This window comes from Manis javanica, chromosome 3 (genome assembly GCF_040802235.1).
Source record: "Manis javanica isolate MJ-LG chromosome 3, MJ_LKY, whole genome shotgun sequence".
Taxonomy (NCBI): domain Eukaryota; kingdom Metazoa; phylum Chordata; class Mammalia; order Pholidota; family Manidae; genus Manis; species Manis javanica.
Genome location: NC_133158.1, coordinates 29,530,315 through 29,545,888, shown reverse-complemented (window position 1 = coordinate 29,545,888; position 15,574 = coordinate 29,530,315). Strand labels below are relative to the sequence as shown.

The 15,574-nt window shown below is 49.0% G+C and overlaps 1 long non-coding RNA gene across 1 annotated transcript; it reads right to left on the bottom strand.

Moving 5' to 3' along the window:
* Positions 1-3,824: 3,824 nt before the first annotated feature.
* On the bottom strand, positions 3,825-15,570 carry LOC140848324 (uncharacterized). Its single transcript, XR_012128988.1, has 5 exons — positions 14,178-15,570; positions 8,119-8,392; positions 7,450-7,673; positions 5,171-5,357; positions 3,825-4,569 (listed from the first exon to the last, which is right to left on the bottom strand). It is a non-coding gene; the product is annotated as an uncharacterized lncRNA (long non-coding RNA).
* Between the last annotated feature and the right edge of the window lie 4 nt (positions 15,571-15,574).

Here is a 15,574-nt window from a genome sequence, read left to right as displayed (position 1 = left end):
CAGGAGGACTAGTTAGGTCTGTCTCCTTCTCACGTGTTGTCTCTGTGATCTTTGTCTGCCTGTAGTTTTGCCTTTTCATGGTGATAGAGATAGTTTGCAGAGCTGGTACAAGTGACCACTGGAAGAGCTTCCCTTCTTGTTGGTTTGTAACCTTTTCCTGGGAGAATAGCGACCTCTAGTGGCTTGTGCTGGGCAGCTGTGCGCAGACAGGGCTTCTGCTTCCTGCCCAGTTGCTTTGGGGTTTATCTCCGCTGTTGCTGTGGGCTTGGCCTGGCTGGGGCTGTTCCTTCAAAATGGTGGAGCCCCGTTGGAGGGGGAGCAGCCAGGAGACTATTTATCTCCGTAAGGGGCCTCTGTGCTCCCTGCTGCCCAGGGGGTTAGAGTGCCCAGAGATCCCCAGATTCCCTGCTTCTGGTCTAAGTGACCTGTCCTGCCCCTTTAAGATTTCCAAAAAGCACTCTCCAAACCAAAACAACAACAGCAACAATGAGAGAGGGAACAGAAAGAAAGAGAAAAAAAAAAGGAAAAAAAAGGAAAAAACAAGCAATTTTTTTTTTTTTTTTTTGTCCTCAGGTGCCGGTCCCAGGCACCCGCTCACTGGTCCTGCTGCCCTGTCTCCCTAGCACCAGGGTCCCTGTCCTTTCAAGGCTTCCAAAAAGCACCCACCCACCGGTCCCGCAGGGAAGGAACGCTCAATATTCTTTGTCCTCAGGCACTGGTCCCACGCACCCGCTCACCAGTCCCGCCGCCCTGCCTCCCTAGCACCTGGGTCCCTGTCCCTTCAAGGCTTCCAAAAAGCACTCGGAAAAAGAGAGAAAAAAAAGGGGAAAAACGCGCGATTTCTTCCGTCCTCAGGTGCTGGTCTCAGGCCCCCACCCACCGGTCCCACAGGGAAAAATGCGGGATATTCTTTGTCCTCAGGTGCCGGTCCCAGGCACCTGCTCACCAGTCCCGCCGCCCTGCCTCCCTAGCACCGGGGTCCCTGTCCCTTTTAGGCTTCCAAAAAGCACTCGCAGAAAAGAGAAAAAAAAAAGGGGGAAAACGCGCGATTTCCTCTGTCCTCAAGTGCCGGTCTCAGGCACCCGCCCACCGGTCCCGCAGGGAAAAACGGGGGATATTCTTTGTCCTCAGGCGCCGGTCCCAGCCACCCGCTCACCAGTCCCGCCACCGTGCCTCCCTAGCACTGGGGTCCCCGTCCCTTCAAGGCTTCCAAAAAGCGCTCGCCAAAAAGAGAAAAAAAAAAAAGGGGAAAAACGCGCGACCTCCTCCGTCCTCAGGCACCGGTCTCAGGCACCCGCCCCCAGGTCTCGCAGGGAGAAACGCGGGATATTCTTTGTCCTCCGGCGCCGTTCCCAGGCACCTCCTCACCAGTCCCGCCACCCTGCCTCCCCAGCAACGGGGGCCCGTCCCTCTAAGGCTTCCAAAAAGCGCTCGCCAAAAAAAAAAAAAAAAAAACCGCTCCGGTTTCTCTCCACCCGCCGGGAGCCGGGGGGAGGGGCGCTCGGGTCCCACCGGGCTGGGGCTTGTATCTTACCCCCTTCACAAGGCGCTGGGTTCTTGCAGGTGTGGATGTGGTCTGGATGTTGTCCTGTGTCCTGTGGTCTCTATTTTAGGAAGATTTTTCTTTGTTATATTTTCATAGCTCTATGTGTTTTTGGGAGGAGATTTCCACTGCTCTACTCACGCCGCCATCTTGGCTCCGCCCCTATATATATATTTTTTAAATCTCAAATTGATAACATGACCTTCTACTTTAGGATTATGGAAAAAGAACAGCAAACTAAACCCAAACTACTAATGAAGATTAGAGTAGGAATTAATAAAATAGAGGATAGAACAAGTACAGAAAATCAACAGAACTAAGTTAATTACTTGAAAAGATCTACATTAATAAGCCTTTAGCTAGATTAACTGAGTAAAAAAGGGACAAGACTCACATTCCTAGGATCAGGAATGAAAGATTTTACAGACCTTTTAACCTTATAGGAATTAAAAGAATCATAAGAGAATATGGTGAACAACTATATGACAAGTTAGATAACTTGGATGAAAACAGGCAAATTCCTAGAAAGAAAAAATTTACTGATAATGACTGAAGAAGAATCAGAACAGCTGAATAGACATATAACAAGTAAAGAGATTGAATTAGTGATTAAATTAAACAAACAAACCAAACAAAACAAATCCCTCTCTATCTCCAGAGAGGAGACCAAACCCAGAGGCTTCACTTATGAATTCTACCAAATATTTGAAAAATAGTTAATGCCAGTTCTTCACTAACTTATCCAAAATTAGAAGAGGTGAGAACACTTTCCAACTCATTCTGTGGTGCAAGCATTATTCTGATATCAAAACCAGAAAAAGATAACACAAGGAAGAAAACTTTGGTGCTGGGACAACCCAGTATCCACATGCAAAAGAATGTATTTGAACCCCTACCTCACACCATGAAGCCCTACCAAAAATCAACTCAAGGTCGTCATCAAAGACCTAAATGTAAGAGCTGACAATATAAAACTCTAAGGGGAAAATGTAGTACTTGTGACCTTGGATTTGGCAATAGTTTCTTAGATACGACACCAAAGGCACAAGTGGCAAGATGAAAAATAGATAAATTGGACTTCATCAAAATAATAAAAATGAAAACTTATGTGCTGCAAAGAACACCATCAAGAAAGTGAAAAGACAACCCCACAGAATGGGAGAAAATACTTAAAAGTCATATATCTGAACAGGGACTTGTGTCTAGAATAGATAAAGAACTCTTATAATTCAATAATAAAGACAGCCCAATTTAAAATATGGGCAGAGGATAAATGGACATTTCTCCTGGGAAAATGTACAAATGGCCAATAAGCACATGAAAAATCATTAGTCACCAAAAAAGTACAAATCAAAACCAGAATGAGATACTCTTCACTTTCCATTAAGATGTAACCAGAAGAGAGAGAGAATAAATGTCAATGAAGATACAGAGAAATTGGAAACCCTATGCTCCATCAGTGGGAATGTAAATTGGAAACCCTGTGCTCTGTCAGTGGTGCACTACTTTGGAAAAAGGTCTGGAAGTTCCTCAAATGTTGAACATAGAGTCGTCATGATCCCCAGCAATTTCACTCCTAAGTATTTGCCCCCCAAAACTGAAATTATGTGTCCAGACAAAAACATGTACACAAATGTTCATAGCAGAAATACTCTGTAATTACAGTCGCTCTGCCCTCACCCCCTTTCCACAATTTCATTTACGCACAGGGAACTGTGGTCAGGAAGCAGTTGAGCCTTCTGATGTCTTGTCTGACACTAAGTCCCCGGGCCGACATCCTTCCCCTCACTGTATCTCCTCCCATAGCCATTTTATCATCTCACATCATCACAAAAAGGATGAGTATAATACAATAAGATATTTCAGAGAGAGACCCACATTCACATAACTTTTATCATAGTATATGGTTATAGCCATTCTATTTTATCATTATTAATCTCAATTATAAATTAAACTTTATCATAGGTATGTATGTATAAGAAAAAACATAGTATAAATAGGGCTTGGTGCTATCTGTGGTTTCAGGCATCCACTGGGGGTCTTGGAACATACCCCCATGAATAAGGGGGGACTAATGTGTAGACAGAAAGTGGAAATAACCCAAATATCCATCAACAGGTAAGTAATAAATAAACTGTGCTTTAGCTTCCCAGTGGAACAGTATTTGACAGTAAAAAGAAATGTCATACTAATTGATGTTGTGACATGGATGAATCTTGGAAACATTATGCAAAATGGAAAAAAAAGACATAAAAAGGCTACATATTGTATGATTCCCTTTATATACAATGTCCAGAATAGGTAAATTCATGCATTCAGGAGGTGATTAGTGGTTACCTAGACCTGGGAGGTGTAGAGAGAAATGGGGAGTGTGCCAGAGGGTATGAGGTTTTATCATGAAGTAATGACTGTTCTGCAATTGACTCTTGATAGTTGATGTGTTAGTTTCACAAATTTGGTGGCTTAAAACCATAAATTTACTGTCCTCTAGTTCTGGAGGTCAGGAGTTGGAAATGGGTCTTCCTGAGCTAAAATAAAGGTTTCTTCAGGGCTGTGTTCCTTCTGGAGGCTATAAAGGAGAGTGTATTTCCTTGTCTTCTCCAGGTTCTGGGCTGCCTGCATTTTTTGGCTTGTGGCTTCTCTCTCCAGCTTCAAAGAGGGCAGCGTAGCAACTTGCAGTCTCTGATGTGGACACTGAGTCTGCCCCCATCCTCTTTCATTTATAAGAAACTTTGTGATTCCATTGGGCCTGCCCAGATCATCCAGGAAAATCTCCCTCATCATAAGGTCATCTGATCATCAACTCTCGTTTCTCCTTGCTGTGTAACAGAACATATTCACGGGTCCTGGGGACGAGGTCGTTGTTCATCTTTGGGGCGGTGGTGGGCGGGGGCTGCGTTGTTCTGTCTGCCTCCTGTGGGTGAAACTGCTGGCACTTGCACATGAATCAAGGCAGCACAACTCTATAGTAGCAGTCATTGTATCCTTCATCGCCTTGCATTTACAATAAAAAATGCCAATTTCACCTAAAAATGTGGATGGAGCAGAAAAAATTACTGGTTTTTTAAAATCCCCACCTTTGAGCACACATCTTTTTCATGGTGTGGGTGGTGAAATAAGAAGTAGGCATCGAGCGGTTCTGCATGTTTCTCGTAAGGAAAATGGTTTGAGTTGAGTTGAACTGGCTGCTTTTTTCAGGGAGCACCATTGTTTTCAGAAAGAACAAGTGACAGACCAACTGGGTATTTCTATTTGGGTATCTGTGAGACCCGTTCTCAAAAGTGAATGAAAACAACTGGCGGTATCAGTTGACAATGATTAAATGAGAGCTTTTAAGGGAAAATTAGAATTTTAGGAAACTTGTACACACCTCTCTGAGCTTGATGGCTTCCCAATACTTAAGCACTTTTTTGATGAGATCATTGGTGATATTAATGAGTGTGAATTTTAAAATGCTGTTTAATGAGATGTGTCAACATTTGGAAGATCAACATAACTCAGTGCACTGATGTTCTTCAGATGATAAGTGCAGGATTTAAAAATCATGCATGGGTAACATATTCACTTAACAGATAAGATCAAGCAACAGGTTTTGATGTATCCAAGGTATTAAAAGTTCATGTATACCTGAGAGTTCATGCATCACGCAAAGCCCCAGCACATAGTCAACAGTCAGGATTGCCCAGCTGCCACTGCTGATTACACTCCCCAAGTCTTCAGTTTCTTCTTCTGACCAGTGGGGATACCAATTCCTGTGGACAGGCCTCACAGGTTGTTTTTTAAGCTCTAACAAGCTAACAGACCGGAATGTGCTCTGAGGAGGAACAAAAACAGGACAAATGTGGGAGGTTGTTCTGATCTGGCCTGCTCTATGAAGGATGTCTGGCTCCCTACAGGCTCTGAGTTACACAGGCTCCCAGGAGCCAGGCTTTGCTGCAGGAGTTCAGTTTGCCCAGCCCGGAGCCTCATTTGGATGCGAGAGGTGGCCATCCCCTCTCCAGACACCCTGAACAGCTGTTGGCAGGGACCACACAATGCCCAGCCACTTCTGGGCCAGACAGGAACCCTGGGCACTGCAGACCCCACCTGGGAGGAGGTCCCAAGGTAAGGCTGGCTGAGAAAGCCAGTGGCCACGCTCATGCAGCTCCTTCCCCTGGTGGTGGCCTGGCAGGCCGTGGTGCTTCCGTTCTGTTTGGGTTGACCAGGCCACTTAATAATCTTTGCATTGAGTCTGAACTTTAGAAAGCTTTTCAGGAGCAAGAAAGTAGGGTGAAGACTGGGGCAGCTGTGTGCATGTGGACAGGGTGGGTGTCTATCCTGCTTCTCTTGGTAATGAGAGTTAATTCGTATTAGCATTAGGGTTTAGGCTAAACCTAATTTAGGCTAAAGTTAATTAATTTAGGTTAAACCTTTTCCCCAAAAGGCAACCTGGTGTAGAGGAATGTGACCAGTTTGTAACTAGCCTCAGCTGGATTTGAACCACTCCCTCCCCACACACATACTGTGCTTGGCTAGGGGAATTTTGCAACCCAAGTTAGTACCAGCTGTCCCTCTTTAAATGCATATCTTTCAGGAAGGGGAAATGCATCATTCTATAATCAGTCAGTAGAAATAAAGAATCTCAAAGCTTTTTACTGGAACCCCAAATTCCTAGGAAAGGAACGGGAGGGGAGAGGAGAGGCCCCTTACTGTGCCCCTCCCAGGCTTACATCCCCCATCGTTCCTCCATGAACACTGCAGTCACACTTACTGAACTTCTCTGTTGTGCCAGGTGCTTTTTATACACATTCTCATCCTTACAACATCTGTTCAAGGAAGACATCTTGGTCATCTTGTTAGAGTGGAGGAGATGCCCCTGTTCCCCCTCATGGCCAGCCAGGCACACGTGGCAAGCACCGGTTCACAGTGAACTCATTCACCCTGTGACTGACGCGCCCATGATGTGCTAGGCTTGAGGATGCAATGATTAATGCAGTCAGACCCGCTTCTGCTCTTGGGCCGGGCATTAGACAGAAGCCCGCACAGACCTCCGGGAAGTCACACCTGTGCAAAGTGCTGAGGAGAGGTCTGTAGTGCCACAGGGGATCCTGGTAGGGATAGGATGCGTGAGCAGGAGGTAGCAGGGTCGGGGTGTGGGGCCAGTGGCTGAAGCTCAGAGAACTGGGAAGAGGGGTGGTGCAAGACAAGGCTGGCCCAGGCGGCAGGGTCTGGGCCACTTGGCCGCTCTGGGCTGTGTTAAAGCCTTTGGTTTTTACCCCAGGAGCAGGGGGAAGCCAGTGAACTGATGCCACCAGAAGGTGATGTCATCACATCTGCTATTTTAAGAGGCAGCTCTGTGGAGAGTAGATGGGAGGGGACAGAGGGCTTGCAGCTGTCCAGGGAGTGTGTGTAAGTGGCAGCTTGGAGTGGAGCAGTGGCATGGAGACGGGGAGGATGGAGACAGCTTCAAGAGAGACTTAGGCAACAAAGCACACAGTTCTTGGGGTGGAGTGGATGGAAAAGCTCCTGAGCAGGCTGGCTTTGCAGACACGCAGTCTGTGCCCCAGCACATGCCACGCTCTCAGAGGGCTCCACACCTGGCTTAACGCTCTTCATTCAGTGTCTTGAAATTCTGAATAATGTTTGAATGAGGGATTCTGCATTCTGACTTGGCAATGGGCCCTGCAAAATTTGGTAGCTGGGCCTGCCCCTGGGGCTGGCACTGGGGATCTCCAGAACCCCTCCCCAACAGCTCCAGGCCATCTCTGAACCAACTTGTCTGGAGCAGGCCCAGGACCCGGGACCTGGAGGGCCCACTGCCCAGACCCAAGAAGCTGGGAACTGAGCACAGCTTCAGCCCTGGGGTCCCTGGCTCTGCAAAGCACCAGCAGAAACCAGGGCCAACCCTGATCCCATTTGGGACCTACCTCAGTGTTATTCTCTGAGAAACAGGAGATTTAAGATGAGTTCTGCAGTCTTTTCTGGCCCCAACATTTAATGTATTTATTATTTCTCTCACTGTCTTGTGGCTCTCTGTTGTGGCTCCTTGTGGCCTCGCCATGCTGTGCGAGGTGCTCCAGACTGCCAGATGTGTAGACACCAGCTTGCTGGGACTCAGGAAGGGTCCTTGCTTGTCTCCTCTGTCATTTGCCTGATTTTCCACCATTAGAGAGAAATGCATTGTAATGTCAAAATAAAAATACTTCTGAGATCAGTGATATATCTGGCTATTTTAGTGAAAATTTTAGTGTTGTGATTGACACTGGCAAGGAGGGGAGCATGATTTTTTGAGGACAGACCCCCGATCACAGTTTGGCCCAGGGCCGTGCAGCCCTAGGTGGGCCAGAAGCATCATGGACTGCTAGGGACTGCTTGTGCTGGCCCCTTTCTTTCTGGAAGCTGCATTGTATTTCCACTGGTCCTGCAGTTTCCAGAGGTTTCTGGTCTCATTTCTAAATAGTTTGCTCAGTACTTTGTGTCTTATTTAGGCCCATGTGGCTTCTTTAGCATCAACACCCTTGGCGCCCATTCCGTGACATTGGACAGTATCAAGAGTGTGATGGGGGTGCAGGGTGGGGCACATGAGGGAAACTCACATGGTTTTCTCGTGCATCTGTCATAGGCCCCTGGTTCCCTCAGATAGGGGTGACTGTGCAGTGAGTCTTGTGCCTTTTGGCTTGGAGTATAGAGGACAAATTCCCCTCGATCTTCTGGGCATCGCCATTGCTTTCTGAACTGACTCCTGGGCGTTCTTAAAGGCAGCAACTGCACAGCAGCTACTGGATACACACAATGCACCAGGCACCATTCGAGCTGTTCCTTGATTGAATCTTCCTGAGCTGGTCAGTGATCTAGTGGGGACTGTATTTTCTAAAAATAAAGCAGCAGTATTTTTGGGGCCACGTGCCCTCCACCAACTTGCCACCCCCAGAAAAAGGCAGTCTAGTCTGCCTGGTCCTAAACCTGGGTGGGACTTTGTCACTGCCTCCCTGGAAAGAATGTGGTGGAGGGACGCACTGATTCCTCTGAGGCTCAAGCTGCAAAAGGGGATAAGGCTTCTTACTGGATCTCTCGCTGTGTTTCTGGCTGCCTTGTCTCTCCCTTCCATGAGGCGTGCCTCTGGAACCAGCCCCCCTGTTTTGGGGGGCAGCCTCTGCAGTTGGTGCAGGTGCTCTGAGGCCCAGGCCCAGCTGGTCCCAGCCAGGGCCAATGGCTATCTGTGTGAGAGAGCAAGCCGTCCCGACCACTGGATGATGCCAGCTGCCAGCCTCTGCACTGCTCGGGCTGATGCTGAATGGAGCAGAGGTGAGCTGTCCCTGCCAAGCCCTGCCCAAATCATCCTTCCATGAGTAAAATATGTGTTGTTTTAAAACATTTTGAGGCACTATGTTCACAGCTATAGTAACTGGAGCACGTGGGTAATGTCACCATCTTCACTTGTTAATTACCTAAGGCACAGAGAGGCCTGGAATGTCTCTCAGGGTAGTTAGTATCTGGCAGCATCAGAATTTAAATGCAGGTTCCAGGGGCTGTGCGTCTAGCCCTGGAGAGCCTGCTGGACCAATTCATTGAGGCCTCCTCTGCCATCCTTGAACTTTAAGGGGTCCCCAAAAAGCAGGAATGAGGAGAACTCAGTGGAGTTGGGGCTTCAGGATCATTTTGGAGGGAACAAAGGGACTGTCTACTGTTTAGCACCCTGGCCTAAAGCCCCCAGAGTGCACCGTGCTCAGAACAAGGGCAAGAGAGGAGGAAGGAGTCAGAGATCTGATCTGATACCAGTTAGCAGGGCCGCCACTTCGTGTGGTGAGCTCAGTTTCCCCATGTGTAAAGTGGGTGGGCTATGGAGTGTGACAGAGGGACCAGCAGAGGGGGCATTCTGTGAAGGAAAAGGAAATTGGGCAGAGCAAGGCAGGGAGGTGGTGCGCACAGGATGTGGGGAGCCCTGGGCTGGAGTCACGCCTGTTGCAGGGAGCAGTGTTGCAGGGGGAGGGAAGGTAGACTGTGGGGCGGAATTAAGTAGAGCCAGCTAGGGACTGTGAGTTTGGTGTTTGTGCCACATTGAAGGGGCAGCTCGGTCACAGGAACGTGATCACACCCTGAGCCTGGTGTCCTGGTCTCAGCTCAGCCTGTTTTGCCAGGTGAAATCGAGCAAGCCCTTCCTCCCTTGCATAGGTCACATGCATGCTGTGTGAGCCTGTGTGTCTCCTGGCCGCGATGCTTTAGGGTCCCAGGGTGCTGCCCTCTGTCAGCTCTAGGATGCTGCTCATTCAGGGAAAAGCTCCTGCCCATGGACTGCAGGAGCACAGGCCAAGGGACCTTGGCCTCCTGGCCTGGCTGGGTGCATCTTTCTTGTGAGGGCTTGCTGCTGGAGCATGGCCCCTTAGGACACTGCTGATGAAGTGGCAGAAACACCTTATAGGTGAAGAGAAAGTGCTGCGTGCTTGACAAGTGCATGGAGAGCCATGGGGAAGAGGGCAGCCCTCTGTTCCCTCCGCGGCCTTTGAGGGGGCCTGCCCCAGGACCAGGAGCCCTGAAGAGCTGCGCCTCCCACTCCTGGCTGGCTGAGGACTCCTGGAACACTGGCCGGGAACCCACCCTCCGCCCCGCCTCCCAGCATGGTGGGGAGGGCACTTCCTGCAGGAGGCCGCAGAGAGTCTGGGATGAGGTGTTTTGGAAATAGATTCTCTCTTTTCACATAGCAAAAGTAATCCATATGCACCGTGAAAATTAGAAGATAGAGATAACACACATGTTTCAACCATGCATAACTATACCATCCAGAGATGACTGCTGTTAATTTGTAATATCCTTTATAGAAAATTCCCCTCCCCCCTCCTCCTCTCCCTCCCATCAGTCAGTCACTCGCATACGCTCATGCACACACGCACACGTCAACTCCACATCAGTTACCTCAGATCCCCTGCCATCTTTAACCCCTAAGCATTTTTCACTGAATATACCTACTGCCTTGTTCCACTCATTCTTTATTCATTCACTGTTACCCAACAATGGATGATTAACATCTGTATACATGTCTCTGCCTCTTTGCCCAGTTTCTCTAAGTTACATCACCAGAAGGATTAATTGTTGTGTCAAGAGGTGTCCATGTTTTTAAGGCTATGGATACGCACTGTCCAGTTCCCTTCTAAGGAGGCCCTTCCCAAATACACTCCTGGCAGCAATGTTTGAGAGCATCACGCCCCCCAAGGTATTTTCCTTTTTCATTTTCACCAGTCTGATAGGTGAAAAACGGTATTTCAGCTGTTGGAGGCTCTCTCTCCAGGCAGAGTGCTGTAGCCTTTCACACACAGCCCATACTCATCCTTCTCCTCGTGCTTGTTGAGCACCTGCTGTGTGCCTGCACCATCACTGGGACTGAGGAGGTCATCACAAGGCCCATTTTCTGCTCGCTGCTTTGCTGGGTGTGCTTTGCTGCCCAGACTTAGGGAATAGCAGACAGCCGGAGCTGGAAGGGGCCTTGGAGACTGTGCAATATCCTCATTTTAAGGAGAGGAAACCGAGGCCAGGAGGTGTGGGAGCTTGCCTCAGGTCCCACAGGGCAGTGGGCTCCTGGTGGAATCATACCTCTGAGTTCACTCTGGGACTCCGGTGTCCTCCAGCTTCTCTTGATTTTCTCACTTAGCTCAGGAGCACTGCCAGACTCACAGTACTGCCCTCTGCAGCAATTCAGAGTCACCCGCTGGGCACACATCAGGTGCTTAGGAAATATTTATTGAATGAATGTTTGTGCATAACAGCCCAGGAGACAGTACAGTCTGTCAAGACATGCTCCACATCCCAGGAAGAAACACAGATTTCTGTTGGATGCCCCTCTGGGAAGAAATGCCTTTTTTTCTTTTTTTAATAAAAAAGGAAAGTGAGTGGGCTGTTGGAATTGGTGGAGGAGGAGAGATGGGGCTGCCTGGGGCTTGGGACAATGTGTTTGGTCACTGGAATTTCCCTTCAGTTCCTTTGCCCTACCAGAGATGCACTGATATGGATGGAGAAGGCAGCTTTGTTTTGCTGGCATGTCCTGGGTGAGTCTAGACTGACCTCGGATGATTCCAGGGGACTGTCTCAACGCATCTCTTCAACCCCTTTCCTCAGCCAGTGCCCACTTTCCCTCTACTTTACCAAAAAGTCTTTCCAGCTTTTATGTCCAGAACCTTTTCAATGCTGCTCAGACCTTTCATGACCTGGAAGGTGGCTGGGTCCATGGAAAGACAGGATTTGGGTCTGGCTTCCTTTCTGATGGCAGTGGGACCTTGGACAAGTCACCTGTCCTTGCCATGTGGGTCCAGACACTGCCCTATTCAGGCTGGCTCCACTCTCAGAAGCCTCTCACCTCAGCTGCCAGCTGCCATGTGCAGTCCATGTCCCCTGCTGATAGAATTACTGCTTATCACATCTTTCCTTCAGTTATCTCCCTTCCCCGCTTCCCCCCCATCCCTTCTGGACACTCAGAGAGAGAGAGACAGACAGACAGTCAGACAGACAGAGATATACGAAGTCCTTTACCGCAGCTCCCAGGCTGCAGGGTGGCGGTTTGGCTGACTTCTCTAGGTTTGTCTCATGCTCCACAGCAGCCACACTGGCCTCCTTTAACCAGTGGTTAAACAACCACTTTTAAATGATTCTCACTCCTCTAGGCCCTACTTCTCCAAAAGAAGTCACAAATTTCAAGGATTCTGATTCTTAGCAAACCCTTTCTTCTACAAAAGAACAGCCTGCTTTTATTCCAAGCTCTTTTATTCCCAAAGAACCCTTTTTCTCTCATTACATTTTCACCTAGGCCAACAGTGTCTACAAATAGGGAATGCATTTATTTATGCCAATTCCTTAAGAGGGGTTGTGTTGTCCTATCCATTGTTGACTGACAGGTTTGTGGAATTAGAAGAAGCTGGCTTTATCTCTGTCATTACTTACTCAAAAAATGGTACACTTGTATGAATATGCTTTTTCACAAAGAGCCCTCCGTCAGCCACAATTCCACGGAAATATTGTTCTGGGAAGCAGGGTCTGACCCTAGTGATTAATTTGTGGAGGGATGCTCTTGGGTCATTCATCATTCATTTCCTCAGCACATTTTTACTGATAGGTATGTAGGATAGGAAACATGATGGGTGACTGTATAATATATGCCATCTGGAGTGCCGAGGGGAAACCCCTCCCCACCCGGCCATGGAGTGGGGCAGATGTGTTTTATGCCCTAGAACTAACCTCTCACCTGGTATAGATCATCAAATTCCAGAAAACCATAGGGGTGAGATCTCAGAGATAAGCTGTCTTGACCTGCCATCTCATTTAACATGTGGAGAAACTGAGGCCCAGAGAGACAGTCTAGGTCTCAATTCTTACCTGAGGGGTCTGTAACTTTAATCTGTAATTTGTGTGACAGATGCTATTAATAAATATTGTTAAAAACAAGACAACAGGCCCAAAGTGGAATCACTTATGCTAATAAGCCTACCTTGACCAAGCCAAGGTTTAACTTACAGTTTTGACTCTCTCAGAGATGGAATTTTAACCCAGTCAGTCAGGAACCGTCTGATCTGCACCAGTTGGTAATCTGCCTGACAGACCCCTGCCACCCCCTAAAGGGAAGTGACCTTGCAGTAACCAACCTGATTTTTTCCCTAGTGTAACTTCTCGTTCCCACTCCCTTCTGCTTATAAGAGTCCTTCATTTTATACAGCTCCTTGGAGCTCCCTTCTGCCTGCTAGATTATCAGATGTTGCCTGATAGCTGAATTGTTAAATAAAGCCAGTAAGACCTTCAAAATGTATTCAGTTGAATTTTTTTTTTTAACAATATTTGGACACAACTCCCAAAGGCAAGAAAAAGACAGCTCTTGTGTCTCACCCCTTCATAGTGCTGTGGAAATTCCCAGGCCCGTCCTGGAATGCTAACTCACCTAGAACCCTGCCACAGGGCAGCGGTAATGGTCTGCCCCTAGGACATCTTGGCATAGTGCTGTAATTGTGGATTCAGGAAACCTGGTCCTTGGCAAACTCAATTCTCTCCACATAATTAAAAGAGTGAGAAGTGAAATGTCAGGAGGAAATATCCATTTAATAAGTTTTAAAAAGCCCTGTTCTTTTTAGATTCCTCACTGATTTTTCTGTCTTAATTCTTGGCCATTGTAAATTACTTCAAAAAACTATTTTAAAACAGAGAAGGAGCTTGGAGTCAGAAGCTGTCTTGGATATTTCATCTTCCTTTGGTACCATTTAGGATTGTAATGTTGAAGCCTGGAAAACAGGCAGAAATGGCTTTGGGCTACAGCGGAGCAGAATCACTTTAAAATGAAGATAGATTTTTTCCTTCAGATCTTCCTCTAAAACTACCTCAAGAATGGAGAATTCTGCCAGTGCTGATTAGAACAGAAGGCATGTCTAGTTGCTTATGAATGGGAGAAGGAACAAAAGGATTCCGAAGCAAGGACTTAGTTGAATTCATTGCTAAATCCACTACGTCAGGCTTCTGGGAGGACCAAAAAAACAAACTGAAATTAACCTGATATTTGGGAAATATCAGTTAAATGCTTTTTTGCAACTTCTACTCAAGGGGAAAACATTGCTATACAAACCTCCCATTTGCCTAAGAGTTGGGAGCTTTTAAACCAAGAAAGGAAGAAACCAAGCGGGTTACTTACGAGTGTCTTCCCCCTTGTAGTTTGAAGCCACTGTGAAGTCAGCCTGTTACCTCACTGGGGCGGACGCTGGCGAGTGAACGGTTCTGTGGGGATCTGCGCGGCCGACTTTCCGCGCCTCCTAGCGGACCTCTGTGGGGGGGCAGCCCCCGCCACCGGCTGCAGAAAAGCGGGCCACCGGCAGACAGCGCCGCATCCTGACGCTGCCCGCCCTCGGCGGTGCTCCTCTTTAGTCTTCTGTCCCTACCCGGCGAGCCTTCAGGCTTCGGGCTAGGGCTAGGGGGTTCCAGCCGAGGCTCCGGAGGCTGAGACCTCAGCGTAGTCACCCCAACCTGGGCCCGGGAGCGCACGCGTCTTTGGAGCCGTCCTCAGCGTTTCAACTTCCCCAGGGAGCCAACTTCAGGTCAGCCTGCGGACTCGGTGCCGGTAGCTGGGTCCTGCTCACGGGTGGACGGAGTGGTTGGGGCTGGTTGGAGCCACTGGAACCCGAGTGGAGGTGGTGGGATGTCTCGCGCTCCTGGGTCCTGCAGGGCCGCCTGGTGCTCGGACAGATTGTAAAGTGACTGCTCAAGATTCAGATGGGATGCCCATGGCAGTCGGGGAGCCAAGACGCGCTTCGGGTTCCTAAACCTGGACTGGGGCTAATCCCGCAGGTGTCTGGGCCTGCGAGAATCCCCGCGGGAGGGGTACTGGGAACAGCAGGCGGCTTGGACGTCTTGGGGGTAGGTACTGAGGCAGGTGTTCCTCCGGGAGAGGCCGACCTGGACTGGGGTTCACGGAAGCAGCTGTTGTGGAAGTTCGGGGCGGGCGTGGAGGGATGGCTAAGCTTTTTAGAAATGAGAGGTTTGGGTGGGGGAGGTCCTGAGCTGGGGTTTCCCAAGCAGGTGGTGGCTGGGGGATCTCCGGAGGAAGTAACTGGAGTAAAGGTTTTCTAGGAGAGGCGGCTGTGCTGTGCGTTCCGTGGGAAGCTAGTCTGGGGCGGTGGTTAGTTTAGCAGTTACGGTTCCAGAGGAAAGTGGCTGATTACGAGCCCTCTCCTTCAGTGGAAGCAACTGAGTATCTCAAGGAGCTGGCGGTCGGGTGGATTCCCGCTCATTTCCTGTGGCTCAGAGCAGGCACCTCAAAAGGGGATTTTAGGGTGGCGGCCAAGCAACCCCGCCGGCATTACGGCCCCTAGTCCCGCACGATTTGGGTTCTTAGGAAGGGGGCAGCCGAGCCGCCCCTGCGTCCCGGGAAAGGCGCGGTCTTTTCAACGGCCCTCGGGGTTTGTTGCAGGGTGTGACCCAGAAGACCCTCCCGTGGAGTCTCAGCGAGTGGAACCCAAGGAGCCCCCAGGCGCGCCGGGACCGCGCGTCGGGCCCCACCCTGCCGCGCCTTAAAGGGCCGGAAGGCCAGGGGCG